This window comes from Solanum dulcamara, chromosome 7 (genome assembly GCF_947179165.1).
Source record: "Solanum dulcamara chromosome 7, daSolDulc1.2, whole genome shotgun sequence".
Lineage (NCBI taxonomy): Eukaryota > Viridiplantae > Streptophyta > Magnoliopsida > Solanales > Solanaceae > Solanum > Solanum dulcamara.
Genome location: NC_077243.1, coordinates 75,800,978 through 75,812,566, shown reverse-complemented (window position 1 = coordinate 75,812,566; position 11,589 = coordinate 75,800,978). Strand labels below are relative to the sequence as shown.

The following is an 11,589-nucleotide window of genomic DNA, read 5'->3' as shown; positions in this document are numbered from 1 at the left end:
GATTATTTAATGATTATATCCATGCATATATGACGCTAGATACATATATTTTTTTTAATCAAATACATATATCTTTGATACCTGATACATATATCTGGATACATGATATAAAATTAATATTGCATACATTAAATTGATATTGAATACAAATACATCGAATACAAATATATACATGATATTGTGAAACACATCACATTATGAAAAGACATACAACAACAACAACAACAACCCAGTGAAATCCCACATCGTGGAGTCTAGGGAGGGTAAAGTGTACGCAGACCTGACTCCTACCAATGTAGGACGGCTGTTTCCGAAAGACCCTCGGCTCAATAAAAGCATAGAAAAAGGTCAGACAAGAATATTAGAGTAAATAAGTAGATGACGAAAACGGTCCAAACAATAGTATAATCAAAGCACAAAAAAAACAGTAGATATTATTATTAGATAATAACATAAATACCATAAATAACATACATCAGAGTACAAGAAATCATAGTGCGTTAATACGCCTACGAATAAGGGAGAATAAAACCACTATGTATTAGCCTTCTACCCTAATGTGTGTCCTCCACACCCTCCTATCTAGGGTCATGTCCTCGGTAAGTCGTAAATGCGCCATGTCCTATCTGATCACCTCTCCCCAATATTTCTTCGGCCTACCCCTACCTCTTCTGCAACCATCCATGGCCAACCTCTCACATCTCCGCACTGGTGCATCTGAGACTCTCCTCTTCACATATCCAAACCATCTCAGTCGCGTTTTCCGCATCTTGTCTTCCACCGAGGCCACTCCTACCTTTTCTCGAATAACTTCATTTCTAATCTTGTCACTCCTGGTATGCCCACACATCCATCTCAATATTCTCATCTCGGCAACCTTCATCTTTTGCACGTGGGAGACCTTAACTGGCCAACACTCCGCCCCATATAACATAGCTGGTCTAACGACCACTTTGTAGAATTTGCCCTTAAGTTGTGGTGGCACCTTCTTGTCACATAACACACCGGAGGCGAGCCTCCATTTCATCCATCCTGCCCCAATACGGTGTGTGACATCCTCGTCGATCTCTCCGCTGTCTTGCATGATAGAACCAAGGTACTTAAAACTACTTCTCTTTTGGATGGCTTGGTCCCCGAGCCTAACTTCCGCGCCAACCTCTTGAGGTGTCTCACTAAACTTGCACTCTAGGTACTCTGTCTTGGTCCTACTCAGTTTAAACCCCTTAGACTCCAAGGTGCGTCTCCAATCTTCCAGCTTAGCGTTAACTCCGCTACGAGTCTCATCGATGAGGACTATGTCATCCGCAAAAAGCATACACCATGGCACCTCACCTTGAATTTGTCGCGTCAATCCATCCATCACTAAGGCAAATAGGAACGGGCTAAGAGCTGATCCTTGATGCAACCCCATCATAACTGGGAAGTGTTCTGAGTCCCCTCCTACTGTCCTTACCCTGGTTTTGGCACCCTCGTACATGTCCTTGATCACCCTTATGTACGCTACAAGTACACCTTTAGCCTCCAAACATCTCCATAGTATCTCTCGTGGGACTTTATCGTAAGCCTTTTCCAAGTCGATGAATACCATATGCAAGTCTCTCTTCCTCTCCCTATATTGCTCCATTAGTCTCCTCATAAGGTGGATGGCTTCTGTAGTTGAGCGTTCCCGCATAAATCCGAACTGGTTCTCTGAAATAGACACGCCTCTCCTCACCCTCATCTCTACCACTTTTTCCCACACTTTCATAGTATGGCTTAGAAGCTTAATACCTCTATAGTTGTCACAACTCTGGCTATCCCCTTTGTTTTTGTAAAGCGGGATCATGATGCTCGATCTCCATTCTACGGGCATCGTTGTCGTCGTAAAGATGACATTAAATAACCTAATCAGCCATTCCAAACCTACCGAGCCCGCACTCTTCCAAAATTCTCCAGGGATCTCGTCAGGTCCGGTCGCTCTTCTCCAGCGCATCCTACGAACAACATCCTTAACCTCATCGACCGTAATACTTCTACAACCCCCAAAATCGTGACTCCTTCCTGTATTGTTCCAAATCTCCCAACACAATTTCTCTGTCCCCTTTGTCATTCAAAAGTTTATGAAAATATGACTGCCATCTTTGTTTGATAAGGGTCTCCTCTACCAATACTTTTTCGTCTTCATCTTTAATGCACTTCACTTGATCCACATCGCGTGCCCTTCTCTCCCGGGCCCTGGCTAGCCTGAATAATTTTCTGTCCCCACCTTTCTCTTCCAGTTCAGCATAAAGGCGTTCAGAGAGTTATTATTAATATTATCAATGTATTTTCACACCTGAATAAATTAATCTCTATAAACAAACTAGTATGGATCTAAATCACATATGGCCATTCATCTTTCGTGCGCTAAAATAATTTAATTATTTTGTATAAAATAAAATAAATATTGAGTGACCGTGAAATTAACCCTGAACTATGAAAAGTCAAAAAAAGTGAATGATAGTGCTAGAAAAGAGAAGAAATAATTGTTAATTGAGAAACAAAATGAAAGATATAATATTTCATTCACCATGTGACAATTCTAAATCAATCCAATCAATCTCTAAACGTGTTAATTAAACTATATATTCTTTCTAACGAGGGAATTAATAATATATTTCCAACAAATGCTTTTTTGACTTATGCATAATGTGTAGCCTTTCGTATATCTTTTACATGAACAATGTGCAACTTATTATATTTTCTTTCACTCTTTTGGATTTGACTAATGCAAGACTCAAGCTTGACAAATTTGTAGTGTATAAACCCAATAAAAGAGTATGGTTGTGTATACAAACTGTCTTAAACACAACACAATTTTCTTAATTGATTTCCACTTTTGATCTTTTTTTCATTGTAGAGATGGGAAAGATTGAAAAACTCACACTATTTATGTTATATGTTTTCCTCTTTCAACTTGGTTTTTCTTCATGTTTGCCTCATTTGTGTCCCAAAGATCAAGCTCTTGCTCTACTAGAATTCAAGAAGATGTTTACCATCAACCCTTTTGCTTCTACTTTTGAGGAATGTCAAGGTCTTTCTCCAAAGACACTTTCATGGAATACGAGCACGGATTGTTGCTCATAGGATGGAGTTCATTGTGATGAGACGACAAGTCAAGTGATTGAGCTTGACCTAAAATGCGGCCAACTTCAAGGCAAGTTCTTTCCCAATAGTAGCATCTTCCAACTCTCTAATCTCAAAAGGCTCGATTTATCTATGAATGATTTCTCTAACTCAGACATTTCACCTAATTTCGGTGGGTTTTCTAGCTTGACATATCTTGATCTATCGGAATCAATGTTCACAGGTCAAATACCTTCTGAAATTTCTGATCTTTCTAAACTAGGTTCTCTTCGTATCTATGGTTACTCGAGTGGTTTTACTCTTGAACCGCACAATTTTGGACAGCTTCTTAAGAACTTGACCCAATTAAGAGAGCTTGCGGTTTCCAATATGGACATCTCTTCAACCATTCCTCCAAATTTCTCTTCTTATTTAACAACTTTGAGTCTTCCTGGCACACAATTATATGGGATATTACCTGAAAGAGTTTTCCACCTGCCAAACTTGAGATTTCTTGATTTATCAAGGAATTCTCAACTCATAGTCAGCTTTCCAATTACCAAATGGAATAGCAGTGCATCTCTGAAGGATTTATCTCTCAATGGTGTGAATTTTACAAACGTACCTGAACCCATGACTGACTTTTTTGGACCTGTTAGACTATTCAACGAAAATTGGACACAACTAGAATCACTGAATCTTCAATCCAATTTCCTAACAGGTCCAATTCCTTCAGATGTAAGTGGATTTCAAAGCCCACAGTTACTCTTGTTGTCATCAAACAATTTGAATGGAACGATACCATCCTGGATATCCTCCCTTCCCGTCCCTAAAACATTTAAACTTGAGCAATAACGACTTCAATGGCAAAATTGAGGAGTTCAAATCCAAAGAACTATTTTGGATAGATCTAGGAAAAAATCACTTGCAAAGTCCCATTCCAAACTCAATCCTAAACCAGGCGAACCTGATTTTTCTTAGCCTCTCATCAAACAATTTCAGTGACAATCTTAATTTCAGCATGTTTTCAAACTTGAGTGGACTTGGCACACTTAATCTTTCATATAATAGTTTCTCATGGGCAGATAAGGATCGAGTCAAGTTTAACTCTCTCGACTTTCTTCATGACTTGGATTTGCGCTACAATTTACTTCAAGGGTCACTACCTATTCCACCAAGTTCTATAGAGGATTTCTACATATCACATAATAAGCTTAGCGGGCATATCCCTTCAACTATTTGCAATCTAGAATTTCTGACAATTCTAGATTTGGCAAGTAATAGTTTGAAGGGAGCAATCCCACCTTGTTTTGGTAACATGAGCACAATTGAGGTTTTAGATTTGCGCCACAATAATCTTAGTGGGACAATTCAAACAAACTTTAGTGTTGGGAATAAACTCAGAAGCTTTAATTTGCGTGGAAATAAGTTGGAGGGAAAAATTCCACGTTCTTGATTTAGGAAATAATGAATTGAATGACACATTTCCAATGTGGTTGGGAACTCTACCAAACTTGATGGTTTTAGGCTTGAGATCAAACAAATAGCATGGTCCCATCAGAACCTCAAATACTAAAAGATTGTTTCCTCAACTTCAAATTATAGATATCTCATCCAATAGATTTTATGGGGATTTACCAACACATTTTTTCGAGAATTTTCAAGCCATGAAGAAAGTTGATGAAAAAATGAAAATCCCCAATGTATATTGAAGATTACTATTACAAAGATTCCACAACAATTTCATCAAAAGAAATGAGCATGGAACTTCTTAGAATTTTTTCGATGTACACAACCATTGATCTTTCAAGCAATAGATTTGAAGGTTACATTCCAAGTGTTATAGGAGATCTCACTTCACTAGTTGTGTTGAACCTATCTCATAATAGTTTGGGAGGCCATATACCAACGTCACTTGGAAGTGTATCAGCGCTTCAATCGTTGGATCTCTCATTTAACAAACTTGGTGGAGAGATACCAGTGCAACTTGAATCTCTAACATTTCTTGAATTCTTAAGTGTCTCTCACAATCATCTGGTCGGATGCATCCCTAGTGGAAAACAATTTGCTACATTTGAAAGTGGTTCATATGAAGGGAATGATGAATTGCAAGGCTCTCCACTTTCAAAAGATTGTGGTGGTTATGGTCATGTACCACAATCAACTACTCCATCCACACTAGATGATCAAGAAGAAGATGATTCTGGCTTTGAAATAAGTTGGGAAGCAGCTTTGATGGGTTATGGTTGTGGACTCGTTATTGGAATATCCATAATGTATATTATGTTATCAACTATGAAACCAATATGGCTTTCCAGGATGATTGAAGAATGGGGACATCGAATTATTATAATGAGAAAGCAAAAGAAAGCAGCCAGACAAGTCAGGTATTTAACTCTCAACTCTACAATAAATATTCTTGCTTTAGTTTTAACTATATTAGTATATATTTTTATTTGATTGTGTTACTTCTTATACTATCAATTAATAGAATGCTTTATGAAGGACTAATTAGAACTCTATTGCTAAACATAATTGCAGGTTCCAAATTAAGTAGTTGCTGAGGGCATGGATAATATCCTACATGTGCTTTCATGGTTTGTGATGTTTCCTTAAGTTTTTAGTTGAATGAAGTCATAGGTTCAATGTTTCCTTCAAATGTTTTGTAACTACTCCTAGTGTAAATGATGAAAGTTCTATTATATTTCAAAACCACTCCTTTGTGACATTAATTATTTTTTGAAATTGCTAAGTTCTGTGAAACACCCCTCCCTAAGAAAAGAACGTTGCTATATCGCGATATTCGGATACAGATTTTCTAATGTCTTGAGCAATACTACAAATAAGATATACAGGAGAAAAGGGGGGGGGGGGGAAGGAGTATGTGCCTTATCTTTGTTTCATATATACCTCCTTCGTTTCAATTTGATTGTCTAGTTCTAAAAAAGCACAGAAAAATAAATTGAAACGGAGGGAGTATAAATATATAGAACTAGGAGGACTAGAGAATACGACTTAACTTGGATCAAGATCTAGCAGCAAAGTAGCTATTTTACGCCAGTGTTATCAAAGGCACGCTTAAGCCCTAAAGTGAGGCTCAAAACGTGTTGAGCAATTTGTCTCGCTTAATGTGCGCTTCAGTGTCATTATCAAGGTTCTAAGACATACTTTTCCTTGCCAATGAACCTCTTCTGAAGAGACAACACTAAACAATTGATATTTCACTTTATCATAATTAATTTATAATTTCTTTGTTCATATATTTGTCATTCATGCTTTATAAGCTATTAGTCTTGAACTAAACATATATACTTTGTACTTTTTCTCCCTTTGCGCCTTTTTTCATTGAAGTCCACGCTTTATTTGCGCTTTGCACTTAAAGCCTCAACGGACCTTAGAGCTTTTTTGCACTTTTTGCTTTTGACAACACTGTTTATTGAAATGTTTGTGGCATGCCTCCAACAGCTACTCTTCTTTCTTTTTTTCTTTTTTTTTTTAAAAAGGGGGAAAACCTGAGTTTTTCTTAGAAAAAATACATAATAGCGCATGCAACTAAAACATGAGCTATACAAACCTTAACTACATAAAATATTTATAAAACATGAAATGTGTTATAAAGTAATTAAATTAAAAGAGTAAGCAAAAGGCAGAAAATAAATTAATAATAAGAAAAGAGGAAGAAGACGAATTTAGAACTGTATTTGCATTGATATTTTCTGCACTCTTTCATTCTCTGCATTGCCTTATTTATAGGCAAATTGAGGGATGATAAGAGGGGACAATTAATAGCGGTAGAATTTGGTAATGAGCAATTACAAGTGATGGACATCCACCATTATTTATTTCATAACATTCCCCCTTGGATGTCCACGTGTAATGTGTCTTATTAAAAACTTTACAAGAAATAATATACATAGTTATCCTGAACACCCATAAATGTTGGGCCTCATTAAAACCTTACTAGAAACAATCCAGTGGGAAAAAACCTAGTGAAGAAAAAAGAGTACACACATCTAGTAATACGCCTTGAGTGTTGACTCATTAAAAATCTTACCAGAAAAACCCAATGAGTACAAAACCATGGTTAAGGAAAAAAGAGTACAACGCGTATTTTACTCCCCTGATGAAAACTTCATTTGATATTTTGGAGACGACGCATTCCAATCTTATATCTTAGCTTCTCAAAAGTTGATGTTGGTAATGCCTTTGTGAATAAATTTGCAAGATTATTACTCGAACGAACTAATTGTACATCACTATTACCATTCTTCTAGAGATCATGTATGAAAAATAATTTTGGTGAAATATGTTTAGTACTGTCTCTTTTTATGAAGCCACCTTTCAATTGAGCTATGCACTCACCATTGTCTTCGAATATAACTGTGGGTAATTTGACATCATTTTTCAGGCCGCATTTTTTTTAATGAATTGTATCATTGATCTCAACCACACACATTCTTTACTTGCTTCATGAATTGCTATTATTTCAACATGATTTGAAGAAGCAGTAACAATAGACTGTTTTGTAGATCACCATGATATAGCAGTAGATAGCCTGTTTGAGATCGAGCTTCATGTGGGCCTGATAAATAACCTACATCTGCAAAACTAATAAGGTCTGTACAATCTTTATTAGTATAAAACAAACTCATATCAATGGTACCCTTTAGGTATCGCAAAATATGTTTGATACCATTCTAATGTCTTCGCGTTGGGAATGAACTATACCTTGCCAGCAAATTAACAAAAAATATTATATCAGGCCTGGTTGTTTTAGCAAGATACATAAGTGCACCAATAACACTGAGATATGGTACTTCAGGACCAAGAAGTTCTTCATTCTCTTCTGGAGGTCGAAATTAATCTTTATCCACTTCAAGGGATCGAACAACCATTGGAGTACTTAACGGATGTGCTTTGTCCATGTAAAATTGTTTTAAGAATTTCTCAGTGTAGGCAAATTGATGGACAAATATCCCGTCTACTAAATGTTCAATTTGCAAACCTAAATAAAGTTGTCTTTTCAGGATCCTTCATCTCAAATTCTTTCTTTAGATGTTCAATCACCTTTTAGACCTCTTCAGGGGTTCCAATGAAATTTATGTTATCAACATAAACGACGAGTATAACAAACTCTGATTCTGTTTTCTTAATAAAAGCACATGGACAAGTGACATCACTTATATAACCTTCATTTATCAAGTACTCACTAAGGCGATTATACCACATATGCCCTGATTGTTTCAGACCATGTAATGATCTTTGTAATTTGATTGAGTACATCTCCCGAGACTTAGTACATGCTTCAGGCAATTTTAATCCTTCTGGGATTTTCATGTAAATTTTATTATCAAGTGAACCATAAAGGTAAGCTATAACTACATCCATTAGATGTATTTCAAGATTTTTATGTACAACTAAATAAATAAGATATCAAAAAGTTATTTTATCCATAACAAGTGAATATGTTTCTTCGTAGTTGACCCCGGGTTGAGAGAATCCTTGTGCAACTAGGCATGCCTTGTATCTTACAATTTCATTTCTTTCATTTCGTTTTCGCACAAATTTATTTATAGCCAACTGATTTTACACCTTGAGGGGTTTGGCACAAAAATTCATTTATTGCCTTTTGTCATTCTAGCCAATCACATCTACGTCGACATTCTTCGACGGATTTAGGCTCAAGACTTTCATTATCTTGAATGAGGTTAAGTGCAACATTATATGCAAAAACATTATCCATCATAATTTTCAATCGATCTAAATTTATCTCATCACCGGTAGAACTTAATGAAAGTTCTTCATTTACTTGAGTCTCGAGTTCACCGATTTCTTCAGGAATATCAGAATTGCTCAAATCTTGACCTTTTTCAAGAGGTTCTTTTATAGTATCATCTTTATTATTTCTCACGCTTCTCTTTCTAGGATTTTTATCTTTGAATCCAATGGTCTACCACGCTTCAGGCGTGTTTGGGATTCAGAAGCTATGATACTAGTAGATAGTCCTTTTGAGATATTAATTCGGATAGGCACATTCACTGCAGGGATATGTAACTTAGTTATCTGTTTCAAATCAGTAAATGCACCTAACATTGATTTGATATTTTCTGTAAGTGGATGATCTTCTGGACCTCCTGCTCACATATGTGGGTAAGTTGATCAAAATGAGATAGTGATGAAACTTTACATGCAATTTTTCTTTCTCTTTTGGGTTTCTTTTTCTCTCTCCCTTATTGCGAGAAAGTTATTTAATCAAACCGATAATCTGTAAATCGAGCAGTAAATAAGTCTCCTGTAAATGGTTCAAGGTAGCGAATTATGGAGGGTGAGTCAAACCCAACAATATGCCCAATCTTCGTTGATGGCCCATCTTTGTACGTTATGGTGGTGCTACAGGCACGTATACCGCACAACCAAAAATTCATAGATGGACCATATTTGGCTCATGACCAAATACTAGTTGTGATGGAGAGTATTTATTATAATTTATCGGTCTAAGATGTACAAGTGTTGCTGCATGTAAGATAGTATGACCCTAAACAATAATCGACAATTTTGTTTTCATAAGTAGAGGTCTTACTATCAATTGTAGGCGCTTAATAAATGACCCTGTAAGGCCATTTTGAGTATGAACATGAGCAAAATGATGTTCAATTTTTATCCCAATTGACAAGCAATAATCATCAAAAGCTTGGGATGCTAATTCTCCAGCATTATCAAAGCGAATAGCTTTAATTGGATAATCTGGGAATTGCTCTCTTAATCTTATTATTTGTGCTAATAACTTCGCAAATGCCAGGTTGTGAGATGATAAGAGGCACACATGAGACCATCTTGATGATGCATTATTAGGATCATAAAATATCTAAATAATCAACTAGGTGGATGAATAGGTCCACATATATTTCCATGTATACGCTCTAAAAAAATAGGAGATTCGATGCCAACCTTCAGAGTTAATGGTCTGGCAATTAATTTGCCTTGGTAACAAACATCACATGAAAATTCATCATTCATAAGAATCTTCAGGTTCTTTAACGGATGTCCATTCGAATTTTCAAGAATTCGTCTCATCATTATTGATCCAGAATGACTTATTCAATCATGCCATAACACAAATGTATTTAGATCAGTAAACTTCTGATTTACGATCAAATGTGTATTAATTGCACTGATTTCTACATAATATAAAAAGACAAAGTTGATAATTTTTTCAAAATATATTTCTGGTCTAAGACACTCTTGCTTAACCCCTTGTCAAGATGGTGGGGGAGAAATATCATGGTTTTGGCATGGCCTTGACTAGATGTCTTATTGTCATCTTTGATGATGTCTGTCAGACCCATCGATTCTAGGTGTATTTCGGCATCTAGTGTCATGATGAGTAGCCTTTTCCAGATATATCAAGAGCAACAAATTTAAGTTTACAGATATTGGACATTTTAAGAAAATAAAATTCTTACCCTCTTGTAACCTGTTTAAAATAGCTCAAAATAATGAAGTCTAGTGTTGATAACGTGTTATAAAGTAATTAAATTAAAAGAGTAAGCAAAATGCAAAAAACAAATTAATAATAAGAAGAGAGGAAGAAGACGAATTTAAAACTGTATTTGCATTGATATTTTCTGCACACTCTTTCATTCTCTGCATTGCTTTATTTATAGGCAAATTAAGGGATAATAAAAGAAGACAATTAATAGTGATAGAATTTGGTAATGAGCAATTACAAGTGGTGGACATGCACCATTATTTATTTCATAACAAAATGGATAATATGCTCGTACTTGGCTAAATTTTGTTGTTGCGAATTGTATGTGATTAAAATTTGCATACCACATATTTTAACCACCGTATGTATTTTTTTTTTAAAAAAAAAAGATTAACGGTTTTCTATAGCGCATAAAATCATTGCACTATAGCTCGTTTGTATACAGATTTCTTTTGGCACTATACTTCAGTTTATTTGCCTTTCTCTTTATAATTTAAGCATTTCACACCTTCATATATATATTAATCCCTCCGTTCAAATTATCTATCGTGATTCTTTTTTCCACGCTCCTTAAAAAATATTAATTAAGAGATTTTTTTAACTATTTTACCCTTTGTTGAACCACTATAACATCACCCCGAAATTGAGGAATTTGTAGTCTTAAAGAACAATAACTACAAAGGTGAAATGGGATAAAAAAGACTAATTTTGTCTTGAATTTTTAAAACGACAAATAATTTGAGACGGAGGGAGTAACTCTATGGTCTCCAGAAGCTAACAAGTATGGAAATAGATCAATAAAATGAGTATGCTATTGTTGCATCACGAGAAGGAGAGGAAAGTGAATGACAGTGCTTGGAAAGAGTAAACTATTGCTGGGGAGTTGTTAATTAAGAGTCAAAATGAAATAGAGTATACAATACTCCATCTGTCCAACTTTTGTGGTACCTTTCGAATTTTGCAAGTTGAACGAGTTTTTTATTTTCATATGACTTTTATATATTTTAAATTGTTAA

The 11,589-nt window shown here is 35.6% G+C and overlaps 1 pseudogene; it reads left to right on the top strand.

Moving 5' to 3' along the window:
- The first annotated feature begins 2,875 nt into the window (after positions 1 to 2,875).
- Positions 2,876 to 5,750, top strand: LOC129895827 (receptor-like protein 9DC1; annotated as a pseudogene).
- The last annotated feature ends 5,839 nt before the right edge of the window (positions 5,751 to 11,589 follow it).